The following is a 21,697-nucleotide window of genomic DNA, read 5'->3' on the forward strand; positions in this document are numbered from 1 at the left end:
CCCGAGCCCAGGAAAAGCGTCTCGGCCAGTGGCTGCCTCTTCTGGGATCCGTGGGCTCAGTGTGCAGAAGGAAGAGGCTCCTCTCGGGCTTGCGTGGCCAACCCAGAGAATACATGGCCAGGCAGGGCTGGAATGCCAGGGCGGCCAGGTGGGGACTCTGGCGGTCTGAAGACCCAAGGGACGGCCCCTTCCTGACTCCAGCAGATGGCTGCCAGGCGGCGAATCCAGCCTGCTATTGCCCCAAATCTTAACTTTTCTAAAGAAACTAAGAATCTAAGTTTTTATGTGCTGTCTCTAATTTTAAAGAAGTAGCATCCCATCTTCCCTCCCTCTCTTCTTCCCCTTGTCTCTTTTTCTCTCCTCCCTCTCTCCCTCCCTCTCTGTTATTCTTTTAACTGCTGTGTGTGCAATAAACTGTCCGAGGGCCAACGAGGCCCCCTGGGCCTAGAGTTTGACACTGCTTCCCTGGAGAAGGTGTCGCTGGGTCTGAGCTCCGCAGCCTCTGACCAGCTTGGACCAGCACTGGGCCGGGAGCATGTGCTCCGGGTGAGAGGGCATGGTTGGGACGCCCCGCAGGCCCAGCCATCACCTTGCTGTGGGGGCCACCCCGAAGAGGTACAGTCACCCTCCAAGGAGGCTTGGGCCGTGTGCTCTGCGCAGCTGACGCCGGCTGGCTTCCCTCCTTCCCTCTGCTTCCGGGCGCTGATTTTGTGTTGTTTATTTCGGTTGCCCTAGTTTTGATGCAGTAACGGGGAGGATCTTGTTTCCACTTCTTAACAGAGTGTTGGTTTCACACGTAGCTTGAGGAAAACAGTGGCAGCTGGCTAAACACATACCAGATACTGAATTCACAGGAGGCTGCTCCAAAAGAAGTCTGTGCGGGCAACAGAAGACCGTGACAGTTTGTATTTTGTCAGACTCTGCGGCTACCTTCACACCCTACAAGAGTCCCCCTGGGAGAGACAAACACCAGAGACACTGGCGAGATGCAGAAATGAGTCTGGGGCATCCAGGGGGTTGGCAGCCTGAGCCCCAAGGGGTGCTAACTCCTTTACTTTGTTCATACTTCATTCATTCATTCATTCATTGATTCATTCATTCCGTACTTACTAAGCACACTCAAGTTCCAGATACTGATCTAGGCACTGGGAACAAAGGAGATCAAGTCCCTCTTTCCTGGGCTGCCCAGTCTAGTAGGAAAAGAGAGACATTACGCAAAGAAAACAGCAAAAAACAAAGATCATTTTGGAGATAGCAGGAAGAGCCATGAAGACCGTGTGGTGGAGGTGGATGGGGACAGAGGGAGACGGATGGGGATGGGGTGAGAGCTGCGTCCGCTGGGATGGTCAGGAAGTAGGCTCCTGCCAGGGCGCATCGTCTTTCTCGAGAGTGCTCAACACCGCCCCCCACTGCGTGCCTGCTTTCCGCTTTCTCCTACCAGAACGTAGGTATCATGCTTGCAGGAACTCTGCTTTGTTCACGGCCGCCCAGAACAGAGCCTGGCACATAGTAGGTGCTCAGCCAATGTGTGGATCACGGAGGCAGCGCTTGCATCATGAAAAGGCTCCATGAGCATTTGGGGAAGAGCATCCAAGAAGAGGACATGGCCAGCCCCGTGCCTCTGAGTTGGCGTAAACATTCCATGCAGGTCTATGCACACTGAGTAGGGGGCATTGGATGGATCTAGGTGGACACAGGCCAATTAAGGCCCAGCCCTTGCCACATTAAGAAGCTTAGATTTTATTCAAAGAGAAGCTGCTGAAGGGTTAAGTTTTCTGTTCTGTTTTGTATCGTTTCACTTTGTTTTGTGTGTGGCAAGGTCTTGTTCTATCACCCATGCTAAAGTGCACTGGCGCAATCACAGCTCACCGCAGCACTGGATTCCCGGCTCACCGCAGCACTGGATTCCCGGCTCACCGCAGCACTGGATTCCCGGCTCACCGCAGCACTGGATTCCCGGCTCACCGCAGCACTGGATTCCCGGCTCACCGCAGCACTGGATTCCCGGCTCACCGCAGCACTGGATTCCTAGCTCACCGCAGCACTGGATTCCTGGGCTCAAGCCATCTTCCCAGCCCAGTCTCCTGAGTACCTGGGCTGCTGGCATGCCCCACCCTGCCAAGCTGTTTTTTTCATAGAGATGGGGTTTTGCTGTTTTGCCGAGGCTGATCTCAAATGCATGGGCTCAAGTGATCCTCCCACTCCAGCGTCCCAAAGTGCTGGGATCACAGGTGTGAGCCACCGCACCCGGCAGGTTACTCGTTTCCTGGGCTGCTGTAATGGAGCACCACAACTTCCTTGGCTTGAAAATAACCCGAACTGATTACCTTATAGTTCTGGAGGCCAGAAGCCCACCATGGGCCTCAGTGGGCGGAAAGCAAGGTGCTGGCAGGGCTGTGTTCCTCCTGGCAGCTCTGGGGGCAAATGCATTCCCCTGCCTTTTCCAGCTTCTAGAGGTGCCCGTCTACCTCGGCTCCTGGCCCCTTCCCCCATCTGCAGAGCTGGCAGCTGTGGGCGGGTCCTGCTCACTTCGCATCCCTGCGGCCTCCTCTGCCACCTCCCTCCTCCACTTCTAAGAACCCCAAGTTACATGGAGATCACCCAATCACTCTGGATGATCCTCCTGTCTTACTGTCAGCCGACTGGCCACCTGCCTCCACCTGCAGCCGTACCTCCGCCACCCTCTCCCTGCAACCTCACGTATGCACAGGCTCCACGGGTTAGGATGAGGCCCTCTCTAGGAGAGGGGACATTATTCTGTCTACAGGGTTTTAGGTCAGACAGGGACAGAATCTGATTTCTGATGTGTGAAGATCCCTCTGTGCCCAATGGGGAAATGGGTCACAGCCTGGAAAGAGCAAAGCCGGGAGCCCAGGAAAAGGCTGTGACGCTGTCCAGGTGATCTGCACAGGTGTCCTGGGCTGAGTGGTGGCCGTGGAGAGAAGATACAGGGTTGCTTTTAGAATCAGAGCATCTTCTAGCTTCCCAGGCTTTTGTGTTGAAGCTGTAATTTGAAGAGTTGTGTCCTGTCCTCTTGGTGCATTTTATCAGCTTCCAGTGAGTGGAGGCTGATGCCTTAGCACCGCGGTTCTCAAAGTGGGGTTCCTGGGCCAGCAGCATCAGCATCACCTGAGAAGTTCTTTGAAAATGAGGTCAGGAATCGAGACCAACACGGTGAAACCCCGTCTCTATTAAAAAAATCTAAGCCGGGAACCCGGGAGGCGGAGCTTGCTGAGCTGAGATCCGGCCACTGCAATTGAGCGGGTCTTGCCTGCTAATTGAAGGCTCCTGCAATCACCCTTCCTCCAAGTGGTGCCCATACAGTGTGCCACAGTTTGAGAACCACTACAGTAGGGTTGGTGCTAACACTTAAATCCTAACTCCACTCTGGCAGCTGGCCAGCAGGAGGGCCTTGGAGGAGTGGCCTTTGGGAAGGCCAGGAGACCCTTACTCATCATTTTTCCAATGACTTACTCAGCATCCTTTGCAGGAGTTGAGGGCAGACCTCACGCGAGAGGCTCACTGTAGTGGGATGGACGAGGCTTCCCTGACTCCCTCCTTTGCACATGTATGTTAAGTGGGCACATGTATTCCCCTCAGGAAAGGAACCTTCACTATCCATCAGCTTTCCCCAAGGACCCCAGAGCCCAGCAAAAGATTAAGTAGCCCTGGTGTGTGTGCTAGACACGATGAGGGAACAATCCTAGTTAGCATTTATTGAACACTTTCTGCATATTGGATTCTGTTTTAATCATTTTATATGCATTGACATAGTTCATCCTTCCACCAGCCTTAGGAGGTAGGTATTGTTAGTACTGTTGTCCCCATTCCACAGACAGGAAAACTAAGGCATGAAGAATGAACCTCCTTGCTTTAGGTCACACAGATGCCAAGTGGCAGAAACAGGATTCACAAACCTTCAGAGCCTGTGCATTTTGTCCCCACACAGACTCTAGACCAGGGGTCTGGTAAACTAGAACCCTCGGGCCAAACCCCTGCCATCTGCTTTTATATGGCCTTCAAGCTAAGAATAATCTTTATATTTTTTAATGGTTTCATTTTAAATGGTTACATAAATACTTACATAGTATCCTCAATTTTGCCTCTTGTCATAAAATACCTACTATCCACTAATATCTATGACCTGAACCTTTAATAAAAATTTTACAGAGTCTCCCCCACCCTCTGCTCGCTTGCTCTCTCTCTCTCTCTCTCTCTCTCTCTCTCTCTCTCTCTCTGTCTCAGAGGTGTGTGGATGCAACACAGACCCTTTCCTCTATGGAGACAGGGAGCTCCGTGCTTTGAAGTACTCTGGTGGGGATTTCAATAGCCCTCTACAGCAGCTCCTGGGGGGAGGTGGATTGTCACTGCCACTTCATTCATCAAGAAAGGCTTGAACCGATGGAGCCACTTGCCCACAAATCCTAACAAGTGAGGATTTGCACCTTCATCATGCCTGATGCAAAAGCATATTCTTCCTTCTCAGCTGCCTGCCTGGTTTGAAAGAGCTTATATTCCAGTTTCTCAAATAAGATTTGAGTATGAGAGAGCCTGACTCCAGAACATCATGAAGGAGCACAGTGTGTGGTCCAGGTGAAGGATGGGGAGCAGACACAGGAAGAAGGAAGGGCCAGTCCTGGCCAGGGGTATCAAGGAGGACTTCCTGGAGGAGGTGGGGCGGCAAAGACAGGCAAACAGGCGATATTCAAACTTTCTTATACAAAAGGAGATTATTTCAGGGGTGTCCAATCTTTTGGCTTCCCTGGACCACATTGGAAGAGAAGAATTGTCTTGGTCCACACATAAAATACACTAACACTAATGATAGCTGATGAGCTAAAAAAGAAAAAAACAAAAAACAAAAAAAAACTCTTAATGTTTTTAAAATATTTACAAATTTGTGTTGGGCGCATTCAAAGCCATCCTGGGCCACATGCGGCCTGCAGGGCATGGGTTGGACAAGCTTGGTTGATACGTTTCTCTAGCTAAAAGCTGCATGATGGTCTCTAGCCTGAGGCATAGATGTATCAAGGTGCACAAACAGTGTGAATCTGCAAGTTACAGAAACTTAAAAATGGGTGGTTCAAACAAAGTTGGGGCTTTATTTTTCTTGCAAAACAAAACGTCCTGGGAGATGCCTATCATGGCACGCAACTTGTCCTAAGCATCATCGCTTTAAAATAGTGCTTTATTGACCTCCACTTGTTCTAGGAAATGACTGTCCACAGTCAACCTGTAACACTGAACAATCTTCCTCCTTTGAAATATCCCCAGATTGGCCCCGTGCTCACTTGCAGCTAATCCAGGGCCGTCAAATGTACACGAAGACCAATGGGAAAGTCTCTTCCTTCTTCAGGATTCCCAACTGCGTAGGACCCTTGCCAATCAGACGCTGTCCCAGGATTTCCTCTTTTACTATGTAAAACAGACTCTCCTTCCTAGAACCGTTGAATCCTTGCTGAAAGGAAACTGGCAGACAATAGGCTTCACCACCACAAGCTCATGAATTGACAGCCCTTGTTTATTTTGCTGCAGAATCAATTTTGTCTTTGACAGTCCAGTGTTTGGCAGGAGTTTATATTCCAGTTTCAGTGTTTGGCATGTATTAACATAAATACACGTGCATCCAACATCTCTTAGCTTTCTTCTGTGACAGGAAGGGGTTACTAGATGCTGGGCTGAAGGAAAGGTATTTTGTGTTTGGCAGCCCAGGCTCTCATGATGCTTCGCGATGCCAAGGGGGACCCAGTTCCTATTGTTATTCCATTCAGTTATCCTCAGCATGAGCTTCTTGCCTCATGGTCACAAAAAGGCTGCTCCATCTCCAGCATCAGATCAGCATTGCAATCGGGTAAAAAAGAAAGGGCAAATGGGCAAAGGTACCTGATGATGACTCAGCTGTGCTCCTTTTAAGGTGCTATCCTTGGAGCTCCACCCAACAACTTCCTCTTGTAGCTCTTGGCCTGGATGTTGGCACACAGCCATCCTTAAGGGCACGCAAGGCTGAGATATGCACTTCTTTAAAGACGATGTATTAGTCCATTTTCACACTGCTGATAAAGGCATACCCAAGACTGGGCAATTTACAAAAGAAAGAAGTTTAATGCACTCACAGTTCCACGAGGCAGGGGAGGCCTCACAATCGTGGGGGAAGGTGAAAAGCATGTCTCACGTGGTGGCAGACAAAAGAAGAGAGCTTGTGCAGGGAAACTCCACTTTTAAAAACCATCAGATCTCATGAGACTGACTCACTATCATGAGAGCAGCAAAGGAAAGACCTGCCCCCATGTTTCAATGATCTCCCACTGGGTCCCCTCCACAACACATGGGAATTCAAGATGAAATGTGGGTGCAGACACAGCCAAACCACATCAGACAGCCATATGGCATTCCCGAAGAAAACAGGGATTCCAGACACAAGAAGAAAACTGATACTGGGAAGCGAGCATCCTCTGCTGGGTGCTTTCTGGGTTTCTTCACAGGCAGGAAAGGGAACAAACTTTTCTAAGGACTTTTGATAACATGGGTAGGCACAGAAAGGGGGTTGCCAGAGCTGTAAAGCAAGCACAACTTGGGTTAACCCACCTGAGCAGCATGCTGGGTGCTCACAAAGGAAAAAGTCTTTTCCTTCAGCCGCACATCTAGTGACCCCTTTTTGTCACAGAAGAAAACTAAGAGATGTTGGATGCTCATATATTCATGTTAAATTCATCACCTTTTCTCTTCGTCGAAGATAGATATTTAAGAATAGCAAAGAACAAGGAGGGAAAAAATAAGAAATTCTACCTTTAAAGTGTGTGCAGCTGTTGGAGAACCACACGAAGCATACACAGGATAGGATATGCATCTGCTTTGTTTTCAGCCGACCAAATCAGGCAATAGTAGCTCTGTTGCCAAGGGAAGCTCTCTTAAGGCAGCATGTTAATTGCACAACTAATGTGTGAGTACAGTCTCCCTTATTTTCCAAAAAAAAAAAAAAAAAAAAATCTAGTAAACCTAAAATACATGTGACCATCCCAAAGATCTCATCTCCCTTCTACTCCTCTTAGGTAATCACTTTTGTAAGTGTGATTTACTGTTTATAATTTTTTTCTAAACATTTATATGTGTGGTGAGTACATATTTACACACAAACACACATAAATATATACATATATACAATCATAGTGTTGTGTTTCAGTTTTTTGTTCTTGTTATTGTAACGTAATTATTGTATTAAATTTATTAATATTTTATGGTAATAATAGAATACTAAAGATCATATTTAAATATACATTTCATTCATTTTAATGTATTAAAATTAATATAATATTAAGCTATACTGTTATATAAATATTAATATCACTATAGTTGTTTTAATGTAATTGTTTTAGCATAAATGATATGTTCCTTGTGTGATAATGGTGTAATAATGGTAACTATCTACACAATATCCACTCTCGCCTCCTTCCTTACTTACTGAATACTAAACTTGTTGGAGGTGGCAGTGTGCCCAACTAAAAATACAGATGCTTCTCTACCTATGATGGGGTTATGTGCTGATAAATCCATCATAAATTGAAAATATTCTAAGTTTGAAAATACATTTAATACACCTAACCTATGACACATCACAGCTCAGTCTAGCCTACCTAAAACATGTTCAGAACACTTACATTAACCTACACCTGGGGAAAATCATCTAAAACAAAGCCTATTTTAGGATAGAGTGTCGAATGTCTCATGTAATTTATTGAATATTGTTCCGAAAGTGAAAAGCAAAATGGTTGCATGAGTATTCAAAGCACAGTTTCTACTGAACGGGTATCACTTTCACACCATCATAAAGTGGAAAAATCCTACGTTGCAGTATCCTAAGTTGAGGACCAAGTGTAATCTCCTTCCCAGACCCCCTTGTAGTAGGTGCAGTTATGAGCCAGGATGGCAAGAATGTATAAACTGATGTTCACTGAGTTACCGGAGCCAATAAAAAAAAAAAGTTAAGTAAATAGACTTACCTAATACAGACATTTTGCCCTTAATTTGTTTCTCCTGGAACTCAGATGCGATGGTTCCATGGGTAGCAGCTTTGTTGTGGTCACAGGCATGAAGCCCTTTAGTAGAGTTGGTGGTACAGAAAGATACATGGGTGTGGGGTCCTTAGTGAATTCACGAAGCCGTTGAATAAGCTCTGGGTAGTGTTTCTCTAAAGTTCTGTGGGGGGAAGAAAACTACAAAGAAAATGTAATTATATTATCGTGGTTATTTGTTTTTACGTAATTAACATTGTTTTCACCCAATAACACATCTTGGAGATCTTTCTATGCTAATACGTGTAGTTCTCCTTGCCAGCTGCTTCCAAATAGTAGTAAAAAATTAATAGGTAGTTGTAAGTGGGAGTGGAACAATGAGAACACATGGACACAGGAGGGGAACATCACACACTGGGGCCTGTCGGCGGGGTGAGGGGCAAGGGGAGAGAGAGAATTACAAATGCTTGCATGCATTAGACAAATGCCTAATGCATGCGGGTCTTAAAACCTAGATGACGGGTTGATGGGTGCAGCAAACCACCATGGCACGTGTATACCTATGTAACAAGCCTGCACGTTCTGCACATATATCTCAGAACTTAAAGTAAAAAAAATATATATATATTAATAGGTAATATTTTTGAGGACCTACTATGTGCCAGGACTGAGCACTTTGTATTTAGTAAGTTGTTTCATCTTCAAAATGGTCCCAAGAGGAGTGTGCTGTTATGAAGCTCCTTCTACAGATGGGAACAGGGGCGCAGACAGGCTGAGTGAGCACCCACCTTCACAGCTAGGAAGTGGCCAGGCTGTGTGTGATGGGAGCCCGGTAGGCTGGCCTGGAGCTGCCCTCTCCACAGGGCCCTATCCTCTGTCTCTCTTCTCTTTCTTTCTCGACTGCATTCTCTCCTGGGGTTTGCTGTGTTCAGGCAGTTTATTGTGGATAGGTTCTTCTATTATTTCCTATCCAGCGCAAAGCTGCAGTGGACACCTTAGCCACGTCTGCCTGTGCCCAGGAGTGGGAGTGACCCTAAGGGAGCCACTGGCCAGGGAGCATCTTAGGTCAGCAGATGGCACTCAGAGGCTTCAGTGGCTTCCAATCAGGTGCCCCCATCACACATCAGCAGCTCTGATGTGCTACTGCTCCCCCCAGCCTCACTGGCCCTGGGGTAGGGTAGCCTTCTAGGAGCTGGGCTCAGGACATCTCTCTGGCCCTCCCACATGGGTAGAAGGTGGTTTCTTCCCCTTCCTCCAGCTAACTGTGTCTCCACCTGTGTCCAGGGACCATAGGGTTTGCTTGACCTGAAGGCGTTGGTCCCATAATGGAGAGAGAAAGGTCTGGGTAGGGCTTCGCCGTGTGTCTTCTAACATGGTTCATTCCATCTCCCTTGTGAGTGACGTTTTTTGTGGTTTGTGAGTTTGCAAAGGAAGGTGCATCTTTCTGGAACAATTGCAACCATCGGGGCCTTCAGCACCCAGCCGCAGCAGCGTAGCAAGGCAGGTGGCAGCGAAGGGTCATACGAGGGGGTCTCTATTCCATAGGGAAACTTACAAACCACCATTAAACAAAGCAGAAGAGTGAGTCTGCTTTTTGCTCTTACTGTGGGTTCGCAATTTGAAATAACAAGTTGGTTCCCATGGAGGTGGACTGCTCTCGCCCCTCCCCTTGGGACATTGCCTCCTCCAGCGCACCTCCCTCTTCTGCGTTCCAACCTTGCCCTCCTGCAGTTTGGAGTCCTCTTGCTTCTTTCCTCACATGGCCACCTTCTACTTCTAAACAATGATTAGGGTGCAAGTCTGCTCTCACCTGTCATATCATATGCCCATGCTGACTTCTTCCCATCTGAGCCTTTCCCTATTGCGACAGGCCACCTCCCCTCTGCTCAGCCTCCCATGAGTTTGATAAACACGGTTTAATTATCTGTGTGCTCCCTACAGAAGCAAGGCAGCATGGGGCACAGACAAGCCTCTTAGTTAATGTTGATGGAGGGAAGACTGTTCCTTATCCTATCCCTCTGTTGATTTTTTCCCCCGATTAACGTTAAGACTGAGATGGATGTCTTGCCGATACAATATTAAATAAGAACCGCGATAAGCTCAGGGGCCTCATCCATCAGACAAGATGCTGAGCATCAGTCAGTTAAGAATGATAAGAAGACATCTCAGGCTGGCTCAAGCCATGGAGGAGAAAAGTGCAGGGGCCTCCAGCTTCAGGCGCTGCTGGATTCAGGGGCTCCATCTCCTGACCTTTCGATGCTAACTGTACATACTTGCAAGCTGGCATTCAGCATCTCTAGACTGACCTGAGCATCAGCCAGTGATAGTTCTGCAACCTTTGTGTCTACCGAGGACTGACACTCTCTCTGCACAGGGAAAAATGGAGCCAGAGTGAGATACAGATTTGAAATAAAGCCTAGGTCCTTTTGTAGTCCATAAGGGTGACGATTGGGTTTTCACGCTCATGTGTGAGACGTGTCTCCCTCAGACCTTGTTATGATGTTGGCGCCTTGCCCATCTGATGTGAAAAATAAGAAATGAATAAAATTTAAAAATACATAACATGAAGCCTGTGCTCTGAGGCTGGATAGCGCAGAAGTGAGCACAGGGATCCTGAGTTCAAATTCTGATTTCAGAATTCTTAGCTGTGTGACCTTGGCTGAATTACTCAATCTCTCTGGGCTTCAATCTCTGTATGTGAAAATTAGAGATAATAAAAATACTTCATGCATAGGGTTGTTGAAAGTACAAAGAAGCCGATATATGATAGGTAGCACCTGGACCGACACGGTGCTGACTGATGGTTTTACTGTTGTCCTCCTCCTGTCTTCTCCTCCTCCTGCCTGTCTTGTCCTCCTCCTGTCTGTCTTGTCCTCCTCCTGTCTTGATAATCCAGGTGTCACAAGGATAAAAGATTTCACCTCCCACTTAAGGGATATTTTTCTCCATTGACTGTTCAGAATTCTCCCTTATAATTCCCCATTCCCTCTTGGAAAGCTCAGTTTAAATGTCCTTTTCACACGTTAAAGGCTATAAAATGAAAGAGAAAATTGATTTTATCTTCTGGTGTATTCTTTTCTCTTTTTGTTTACTCAACCATCAGGAAAGCATTTTCTACTTTGTCCCCTAAGACTTGTCATTAATATAATCATTCTAAATGCTGGTATAACCAAACAAAACTACAGATGCTAACTAGCAAGCAGATGAAACTTACATGTGGGGGGAAAATGTGGATGACTCAGTGGTACATACAAGTTTTTAATTATCTGTAATTAGTGGGAAAGAAAATATGTGGACTATATTAAAAATAAGCTCTTTATTTTTGAGGAAAAAGACCATCATAAAGAACAGGAATGCTCTCCTTTTTATTTATATGAATTGAGATAATTGGGACTCTCAGGATTAACGTAAGTTTCCATCATAAATAATGCCACCATCTGTGATAAATGGATGCCTCTCTCTTTGAATAGATACAGCGAAACATTCTCAAACCATATGCTATGTGAGCAGCAAATGCAGATATTTAAATTCTGCTGTAACATGCTTATATTATACAACTCTAAACCCTCCTGATTTTTTTTTTTTCTTTTTGGTTTCCATTTCCAAACTGTTTTGGAGGCATAGTAAAAAACATGTTTACATTTTGAATCAAAGAGGTAAACCCGGTCTGTAATTCAGATTGTAAAATGCGCGGAAGAAACACTAAGAAAGCTCTCCTATGCACTAAACACGACTCAGAAAGGCTTCCTCTCTCTCAGGGGTCCCCACACCATGGCCTGTGGGTCAAACCCAGCCCACCACCAGTTTTGGTATGGTGGCCTGAAAACTAAGAATTTTTTTACATTTTTATGTCTTTAGATGGTTGGGAAAAAATTGTTTGATAGAGTGGTAGTCTTTTTGACATGTGAAATTCAAATTCTAGTATTTAAAAGGAAAGTTTTCTTGGAACACAGATAGAGTCTTTTATTTACATTGGTCTCTGGTTGCGGTCACAGAGGGTTGAGGAGTTGCAACGGAGACCGTTTGGCCCCGAAAGCCTGAAATATCTACTGCCTGGGCCTTTACAGAAAAAAGGATGCTGACTCCTTCTTTATATGAATTGCGAAGCAGAGTTACTGCAGTTTGGATGAAGCAAGGTGTGTCCTTTTAGAAGCTTTTGTCTGAAGGTGAGAGCAAACCCTGGTGCACTGAGGAAGTCCGCTGGCTCACATGGCTGGGAGGGCAGCAGCAAGGTGAGATCCAGGCGAGCTTCTCCCAGGCCCCTCACTGGGCCAAGCCCTGGGATAAAAGCACGGTCCCTTCCCTTACTGTGCCTGCCCATGGCTAAGTGTGTCTCTGGGCACTCATGCATGGATTCCAGATGGATAACAGTATTTATGGGGAGACTTGCTCACGCATTGGCCCCGGGGGTGAAAGGCGTTTGCTAAAGAGTGAGGGACCTTCTTTCCCAGAAATCCTGACACACTTCTCCTCATAGGTCCTTGGCCCAGTTTGGCCTAGGGCAGGGCTTTCCCAGCCCAGCACAGTGATCTTCAGGGCTGGATGATTTGGTGGGTGGGCTGTTCTGCGCAGTGTAGGATGCTGAACAGCATCCCTGGCCTCCCTCTGCCCACTAGATGCTAACAGGATGCCCCCAACCCCATTCTTTTTTTTTTTTTTTTTGCAGGGTTGGGGACGGAGTCTCGCTCTGTTGCCCAGGCTGGAGTGCAGTGGCACCATCTCAGATCATTGCACCCTCCGCTTCCTGGGTTCAAGCGATTCTCTTTACTCAGCTTCCTGAGTAGCTGGGCTTACAGGCACGCACCACCATACCTGGCTAATTTTTGCCTTTTTCTTTGTGGAGATGGGGTTTCACCGTGTTGGCCAGGCTGGTCTCAAACTCCTGACCTCAAGGGATCCACCTGCCTCGGCTTCCCAAAGTGCTGGGATTACAGGCTTAAGCCACCACACCTGGCTGCCCGCCCCCCTGCCGCCAGCCCCATTCTTAACAATGGAAAAAGTCTCCAGACATTGTTAAATGTCCCCTTGGGAGCAAAACTGCCTCTGTTTGAGAATCATGGGTTTAGGCCTCTGTGTAACTGAACCAGGTAATGGGAATGAGCTTGGAATTGCCCTGTTTGATTTAGACCAGGGATTGACGAACTACAGACCATGGGTCAAATCCAGCCCATCACCTGTTTTGGTACAGCCTGCAAGCTAAACATGGTATTTACATTTTTAAAGATTATGTAAGTACCTATATAATACTGATTTTTGTCTTCTAGCCTGCAAAAACCTAAGATATTTACTACATGGCCCTTTAAGAAAAAGTTTGCCAACCCCTAGGTTAACACCAGTCATTCTCAACCCTCACCTTTATGAGTCACGAAATGAAATAATTTGATAACCTACATATGTACATAATTAAAAACAAATCAGAATAGTGCTCTGTCATAGGGAGGAAAAATAATTCAAGGTAAAGTAATATTTTAACAGGTATATCTAGAAGACCAAATGAAGTGGTCAGGTACTTGCTCCTGTATTTGGAGTCACCGTGGGTGTGTCAGCCACAGTTGCAGACTGGTGCAGCTGTGTTGGAGCAAGTTGACTTTCACACGCAGATTGGGCATTGTGGATGTAATTTTCAAAAAGGACAAACAACTTTTTAGATAGGTTTCGTGGAAGTCCGATCTCCACCCCAGTAGTTGCAATTCTAGAACACATACAGTGTGTGAAATCGTTGCCCTTCTCCCAATTATTTAGAGGATGTTTAAGATCTGCTCTTTGCTTGGATCACTGTAGGTGGGTTCCTCACCTCTGTGAATGTCCAGTGGGGCAAAGCCATGCAGAATCTGGCCAATTCTTTGTGGTTTTAGAACGGTCTCGTGCTGTGCAGAAAACCTAGCAGAACTGGCCGCTCTCTACACGCCAGTGGTGTTCCTCCCTGCAGTCACTGTGCTAATCAAAAATGCCACCTTCCCCAAAGATGTTTCCAGCCCTATTGCCAGAGGCTGCAAATATGTGACCTGCCTGGGGAAACTGCAAACTTTGCAGATGTGATTAAGGGAAGGCTCTTGAGATGGGGGATTATCCTGCATCATCCAGGTGGCCCTGATGTCATCACAGGGGTCCCTGTAGAGGGAGGCAGGAAGTCAGGGGTGAGAGAAGCTGCCGAGGTGCTGGCTTAGAAGAGAGAGACTCCAAGCCAAGGAATGCAGGTGACCTCCAGAAAATGGGAAAGGAAACAGATTCTTTCCTGAAGCCTCCAGAAGGAACACAACCCTACTGACACTTCGAGGAGTTTTTTTGTTTTTGTTTTTGTTTTAGCTTTTATTTTAAGTTCAGGGGTATATGTGCAGGATGTGCAGGTTTGTTACATAGGTAACCATGAGTCATTTGGGTTTGTTGTACAGATTATTTCATCACCCAGGTATTAAGCCCAGTATCCATTTAGCTCTTTTTCCTGATCCTCTCCCTCCTTCCACCCTCCACCTCCATTAGGCCCCAGTGTGTGTTATTTCCCTAGTGACACTTGGATTTTAGACTTCTGACCTCCAGGACTATATAAAAAGAAAAAAACAATGTGTGTTGTTTTAAGCCGCTAAGTTTGTGGTAATTCGTTCCAGCAGCATAGGAAGCTGACACACCGTCCCTTAGAGGAGCACCTGTCCTGGGAGAGCCCCGGCCTGAGCCAATCAGAACCCACCTGCGGATGGACCTGGGTTCCAAGCCACGTTGTGGGTGGTCAGCAGGGGAGGGCAGGCGGAGGCTGTGGAGGAATCAGCCACATGGCCACCAGGCAAGCCGCTGGCTGAGCTTAACTTGCGGAAACACTGACACCATGCAGTTAAAGCAGCCCGTGTTAGATTTATAACTTCGCCTGGGAAATATTTCCCTCTGTGCCTACCCAAGGCACCCTTCTTGTGCTGATGAAGTTCAAGATTCTGAAGATTTTAGAGCATTTGTCTTTGAAAGGCACAGCTCCTTTGCTGTACTTCTAGGAGTCTGACTGAGTCGCCTCTGAAAGTGATTATGGAGCTGGAGCTCTCCCAGAGAAAAGGGGGGAAATATCCCCCCGGGGCTCAGAGGGGAATATAAGTACCTGCTCTTTTAAAGGCGAGTTTGACGGTTATGAAATTGCAAACCGCGCTATGTAATTTCAGCAAAGGATATTCGGGGTTTGTTCAGAAGAGGCATTGAAATCAAATAATCCATTTATCAAGGTGCCTTTTGTTTCAATAAAAAAGAAACAATGAGCCATATTTAGCAGAGAGAGACATTCTGTGTCTGGGGAATGTTAATAAATCACCAGTGGAGAGAGGAAAAAATATTCAGGTTGGCTGGTGTTTCAAGTAAGCTGCAGTGACTTGGAAGGAAAATCCAATCAGGGCTCTCCTTGAGGCGTATGGAGAAAGGCAAGCCCTGTTCTGCAGGTGTCTGATATCATGTGAGTAAACCAGAGATGCCTGATGCAGCAGACACCTCCGAAGTCCTGAAAAGAGCCGTTTCCCTTAATTTCAGATTTTTCTTTCTCACATAGACATCACCCAATTTTTTTTTCATATATGGATGTCACCCTTCCCCCACCATTTCTGTAGTTTTTAAAGCTTGTTGCTATAACTAGTGAACATATTTGAAATAATGGTCATGATAATGATACTAGCAACAGCAACTCCTAATTGTTAAGCATGCTAAGTGCTTAGTGTATTGCTTTAAGTGAGATGGTCTTATGTGATTCCCACCATTGACATGAGGATTCTGAGGCTCAAGAGTTTAAGGTACTTTCCAAGAAACAAAAACAAAAAAATCCTCCTTTAAGAAATTGTGGGACAAGGATTCATGGTTGAACTTCATGTCACTCCATGAACTCCTAACCACTGTGATACATTTCTTCTTTCTGGGCTGGAGAAGGCTTTGATGAAAGTCCTTCCCCTGTTTCTTCCTAGGTATGTAATATCCGACAAACTACCTCAGACTTCCTATGTGGATAAGTTAGATCAGGGTTTGTCAACCTCAGTGCTATTGAGATTGTAGGCTGGATAATTATGTGTGGCGGGGGCACTGCCTTGTGCATTGTAAGATCTTTAGAACCATCCCTGGCTCCTACCAACTAGATGTCAGTAACAACCCCCTCCCAGTTGTGACAACCAAAAAATGTCTGCAGATGTCACCACGTGTTTCTCAAGAAAATCACCCTTTCCTGAGAAACCCCTACTTTGGTGCTGTTCTGGAAAGTCCTTTGCACACCCTAAATCAATTCCACTTGTGCCTGTCGATTATTTCAGGGGATGTCATTTTTATTTTTATCCAATTCAAGAGGGAAGCAGGACCTAGTATTTTTACCAAAGTATATTTGTGGGCATCCACTGCCTGCCCCATTTAGAGTAACCCCTGGCTTCATCCCATCTGCCTGGATGGACTTCCCGTCCTCACATGCTGGGATCCTGAGCTTTCCCTCCCCAATCTTTTGGTTACATTGTTCTTCATCCTAGAATTCTTGCCGTTTTCCATTCAACCTCCGCAGGTCCTACCCATCCTTTATGTCCCAGCCTAGAGAACATCAGTTCTAAAGAACCCATCCCTGGTCAACACGTCTGAAAGTGGGCATTGTGATGAAGGCAGTGCATCATGTTCATGGAAAGGCTCATTTTCCCAGTGTTATCCTGTCTGGGCACTGAGTGATGTGGCCTTGCCATATTCCATTCAACCTCCTCAGGTCCTACCCATCCTTTATGTCCCAGCCCAGAGAACATCAGCTCTAAAGAACCCATCCCTGGTCAACACGTCTGAAAGTGAGCGTTGTGATGAAGGCAGTGCATCATGTTAGTGGAAAGGCTCATTCTCCCAGTGTTATCCTGTCCGGGAGCTGAGTGACGTGGCCGTCTCCTTTGTCCACTATCTCAGAATCTCAAAAACTCAATTTCCGGCAGCAGCTTTGTGGTAGAGTTCTCTGATGAACAACCGACGGAGGACACAATATCCCCAACACTGACAGGCAAGTACAGATAAAGAAAATGGGTAAACAGGAAGAGAGACAGCAGTGAACGTGCTGTCCGCATGGAGGCCAGATAGGCAGGTGCAGCTGTCAACTACTCCCCAGCCTCTCTCCCGTGGCCATAGGAAACCAGCATTGGACTTTTCCAGGGGTATTGTTTCAGGTCAATAAAAATGACTCAATTATCCTATCTTTCTGGGAGATGTTGGTGCAAGCAGATGAACTGGAGTAAGAGGAAAGACATTGGTCAGAACTCACAATGCTGTGGCAGCCCTGGAATTGTTTCCTTGCTGTCAGGAGATAACGTTTCCAGGAGAAAACACACAGCAAAGGCTGGCAACCACCTCTGATTCCTTAATCTGCTACCTCTGGGCTTCCCAAGATAAGAGGTGAGTTTAGGGGGCATACACAGTGCTGCAGCCTGTGACGGTGCAGATGGACCTTGCACAGCTTTGTCGGGGAGCCCTTCACATGAGCATCTCTGTGGTTGGCTGTTGGAGATACCTGGACATGGTGCGAAATCACCTGTTCAACCACATGAGAAAGTGGGAATTTCCTGCTTAATTGTTTGAATTATTCTGAGTCTATCTAAGAGAAAATCTCATTTTGTAGCCACTGCCTCTTCGGCACCCAACACTTGATACTCTCCCCGCTTAACAAAGAAATGGCAAACTATGGCTCAGAGCTGTAGACAGGCAGCAATTAGGGGATATGATCTTGGTTTTTTATTTACAGTAAGATTATTTAAACAAAATTATTCATTGATATTAGTACATTATTTTCAATTCTAATTTATAAAGTTATCAATTATCAGTAAGCTCCTGGAGTGATTAACAGTGCATACATTATCTGGTCATGTCATGAGAGTGAGGGAGGTGTGAGGCTTAGGAAACACCACCCTCAGTTGAAAGCTCTGTGTACAGAGAGCTGCACCAGGCAGTCTTGGGCGTGTATGTACTCAAGAAGTTCTTGGTCAATTATCAGCAGCCCGATGGACAGGTGCTAGTGCATTATTTTACTGGGGAAAGGAATAATTGTTCTTGTCTGCTGCAACAATTGTTAGTTTGCTTCTGGGTGACCATATGCCCTAAAAGTAGGCAAATGTGAGGCAAAGAAAGTACTTACCTGAAGGGAAAGTTTCCTCAGCACCTCTGATGCACTGACACTGAATGGCTGCAGAGAGTCGCCATCTCCCGGTACCGGATGCCAGAATGTCCATGGATATTGGCTGCAATTCTTCCTACCACACGTGAGAAGTTCTGCCTTCCAACAAATGGTGTCTACATTTTCCCTCGTTGTACACCTTACTGCTGTGTTTTGTGAAGTGGCTTCTTCCCCCATCTGGCTTGCTTCATGTTTGGGCTGTTGGTCAAACTTCATGCATTTCTCAAGTGTTGCATGAGTTGTCACTGAGTCACATGATATTCAAGACAGGAGGGCACGCTGCTGGATAAACACACTATCCTTTTTTCCCATGGAGCTTCCAGTCTGTTAGGGAAGATGGTCATTAACCAAACATGCACACAAGCAAATATAAAATTACAGCTGTGTGAAAAGATATAAAAGAGAGGTGCATGGTATTTTGGGAGGGACACTGGACCTCGTGTGGAAGTCAGGGAGGCTTCCTATTCATAGAAGAGGTGAGGTGGATCTGGAAACTGAATGGAAATTAATTAGGCAGAAGGAGTGGCCATGTGTGAGACCCTGGAGATATGAAGGAGCAAGATGTATTTAAACTTCGATAATAAATTTAAAACTGGAACAAGGACGTACTAAGAAATAATTAAGCTATAACACTGCTTGCACCCTTATTATGAGTCAGAGACTTGCTAAACACTTTGTAGGCATCATCTCAATGAATCCTCATGCACGTGGGAGGCAGGGAGTAGAGCAAGGTGAGCCCTGTTGCCAAGTGGACCACAACCTCTGGAACCAGATAGCCAGTCATGAGTTTAAGCTACATCACTTACAACCAGGAGATCTGGGGCAACATTATTTACCTTCCCTATTCCTCAATTTCTTCTTGTATAAGAAGTGGTCATCATGATACTTACCCCATGAGATGGTTGTGAAGAACTAATTGAGATTCCACATGTAAAGCATTTAAAAACATACCTAGACCATGGTGATATGGTTTGGCCTTGTCCCCACCCAAATCTCATCTCGAATTATATCTCCCGTAATCCCCCCGTGTCATGGGAGGAACCTGGTGGGAGGTAGTTGAATCATCAGGGTGGGTTTTTATGCTGTTCTCATGATAGTGAATAAGTCTCACGGGATCTAATGGTTTTATAAGGGCAGTTCCCCTGCACACACTATCTTGCCTGCCACCATGTAAGATGTGCCTTTGCTTCTCCTTCACCTTCCACCATGATTGTGAGGCCTCCCCAGTCTTGTGGAACTGTGAGTCCATTAAACCTCTTTTTCTTTTACAAATTACCCAGTCTTGGGTATTTCTTCATAGCAGTATGAAAGTGGACTCATACATAGGGTCAATTCTTGATGACTGCTGGTTGCTCCGTCAGGGATTGTCTCATGATGAAACACCCTGAAATGTGGAGACTTAATCATGTACAAGGCCTCCTGAGTCTCAGGGCTTCTGATCTTGGCTGAACTTGCTCACTTGTTTGGGGCTGGGCATGGGCTGCCTGATGTAGGATGGCCTCAGCTGGGATCACACCGCTCCTCTCCCTGTGGTCTTTTCTCCAGGCTGGCCCAGGCTTGTTCTTCTTCCTACTATCAGGCATCCAAAAGAGGCAGAGTGGAAATGTGCAAGGCCCCTTGAGACCTGGGCCCAGAAGAGGCATACTGTCATTTCTTCCATATTCTCTTGGCCAAAGCAAATCACAAGGCAGCCCAGATTCAAAGAGTGGGGAAATTGACTCCACCTCTTGATGGGAGAACTGCAAAGTCTCATGCAAAGGTTGTAGATAAGTATGTAGATACAGGAGATGGGGTGCCATTTTATAATTACTCTTCCATTGTTCTTATGATTATGCTAATACCTAGATCAACCAGTCTCAATCTCTCTCTCTCTGTCTCTGTCTCTGTCTCTCTCTCCTCTTTATGGAAATTGAAGCTCCCTTAGCCACTGTACAAGGCCTTGCTCCTTCCTTTATGGTGTCTGTCACTTCTTGACTCAAGTCAAATCCCCCGTGAGCTGGAAGAATTCAGAATGAGGCTCAACAGGAAGGGATGAGCTAGGCTTCACTTCACTTCATCCCTTCTCATTTTTCCTCATCTGAAGGATAAACAGGGACCTGTTCAAAGAATGGAAGAACCCTAAGACAGGAGGTTTGTTGACAAATGCTTTCTGTTGGCGAATGCCCCCGCTGCAGATGGGCCTGGAGTCCTGTGCCCCGCCCCTTCACAGAGCCCTTGGCTCACAACCTTCTCCAAACAGATGAGTCTCTAAGTCCCTACACTTCAAGATTTAAGAGGATTTTTTTGATTGGGGCATCAATTCATCTGTTGGTTTTTACAAACCATGACAAGTTGCCTAAATAGTCCGTGTTTAAGGACAGAGAGCCAGACTTTCTGGAATGTCGTACCTCGGCAGGGCCTTTTGCGCATGTTTTAAGCTGATTCTGAAATTAGGGGGTTAAAATGGAAGTGCCGAGCCATCCCTAAAGAGAGGGAGGCAAATGTGCCCTTGTTGCTGGTGACCCCAGAACAAGGCCTCTGGGCTGAGAACTGGAGAGAATGTTATTTCTTTGAAAAGCCATCTTGACAATCCAAGTCCATTTGGCTGCAGCACCAAAGGCAGCTTTGATCTGCTCGCCAGTGTCCCTGCCGGGAAAAGGATTAGGGTCCTTCCAGAGGACAGCAGAGCCAGGCTGCCCCATATGCTGGCGTGTTGCGCAGGCTGCACTGAGAGGAAGGGACAGGAGGGAAGGCTGGAAAGAAGGAGAGAGCAACTCCCATCTCCTCTCTCAATATACGAATGCAGTCTTGTTTGGGTTTTCTGGGGGTTTTAAAAGACAGAAACAAGGAGATGGGCTTTCTTGGGTTTTTTTCAAAGTTAGACTTGGGGCAATTGAAGTTTCTGGGTTTACACCCCCATTGGTATCGCCACTTGGTGTGCTGAATCTCAGGAGGGGGCCAGAGGGATCTGAGCCTTGGAACTGGGCTCAAATGAATAAACATAAACAGCAAAATCTCTAAGGGAGATATGAGGAATTAAAAAAAGACCAAATATGTGTCCAAAATTACTTGGATTAGTTCTCCCTTACCCTCCTTCAGTGTGGTTTTGATATTCATTTGAAATATAATTAAGTTCATTTCTTTCCACTTGTGACCAATTCAGGGTTTTTACTTACCCGTGTTGATATTATTATCATATGTCAAACATTAACATGATTCCAAAGGTCAGAACTATACAAAAAAGATACACCCTCCATCTTTCCTCCCCATCCTCAACCCCCTTTATTTCTGCCTGGTTCCCACCCAACACCTGTTGATAACCAACCTTACAGACTCTGATTTCTTGTCTTGTGTGTTCATGTGTGTTACATGAATGAGCAAATACATAGACATTTTCTTATCTCCCTGGTATGGTTTGGCTCCGTCCCCACCCAAATCTCACCTTGAATTGTAATAATCCCCATGGTTCAAGGGCAGGACCAGGTGGAGATAATTGAATCATGGGGGTAGTTTCCCTTATATTGTTCTTGGGGTAGTGAGTAAGTCTCAGAAGATCTGATGGTTTTATAAA

At 46.2% G+C, this 21,697-nt stretch overlaps 2 protein-coding genes and 1 non-coding gene across 3 annotated transcripts in view; all 3 read left to right on the forward strand.

The window, feature by feature from the left end:
- Positions 1–21,697, forward strand: part of TMEM132C (transmembrane protein 132C) — a 435,395-nt gene that overhangs the window by 119,311 nt on the left and 294,387 nt on the right. The window lies entirely within an intron of this gene.
- GLT1D1 (glycosyltransferase 1 domain containing 1) overlaps positions 4,351–21,697 on the forward strand; it is a 582,479-nt gene continuing 565,132 nt past the window's right edge. The window contains exon 1 of the mRNA XM_050748582.1: positions 4,351–4,354. The gene's annotated coding sequence lies outside the window, so the exon portion shown is untranslated. The remainder of the gene's footprint in view (positions 4,355–21,697) is intronic.
- On the forward strand, positions 10,430–10,533 carry LOC126931919 (small nucleolar RNA U13). The gene has a single exon (XR_007718026.1). It is a non-coding gene; the product is annotated as a small nucleolar RNA U13 (small nucleolar RNA).

The sequence above is a fragment of the Macaca thibetana genome, chromosome 11 (genome assembly GCF_024542745.1).
Source record: "Macaca thibetana thibetana isolate TM-01 chromosome 11, ASM2454274v1, whole genome shotgun sequence".
NCBI lineage: Eukaryota > Metazoa > Chordata > Mammalia > Primates > Cercopithecidae > Macaca > Macaca thibetana.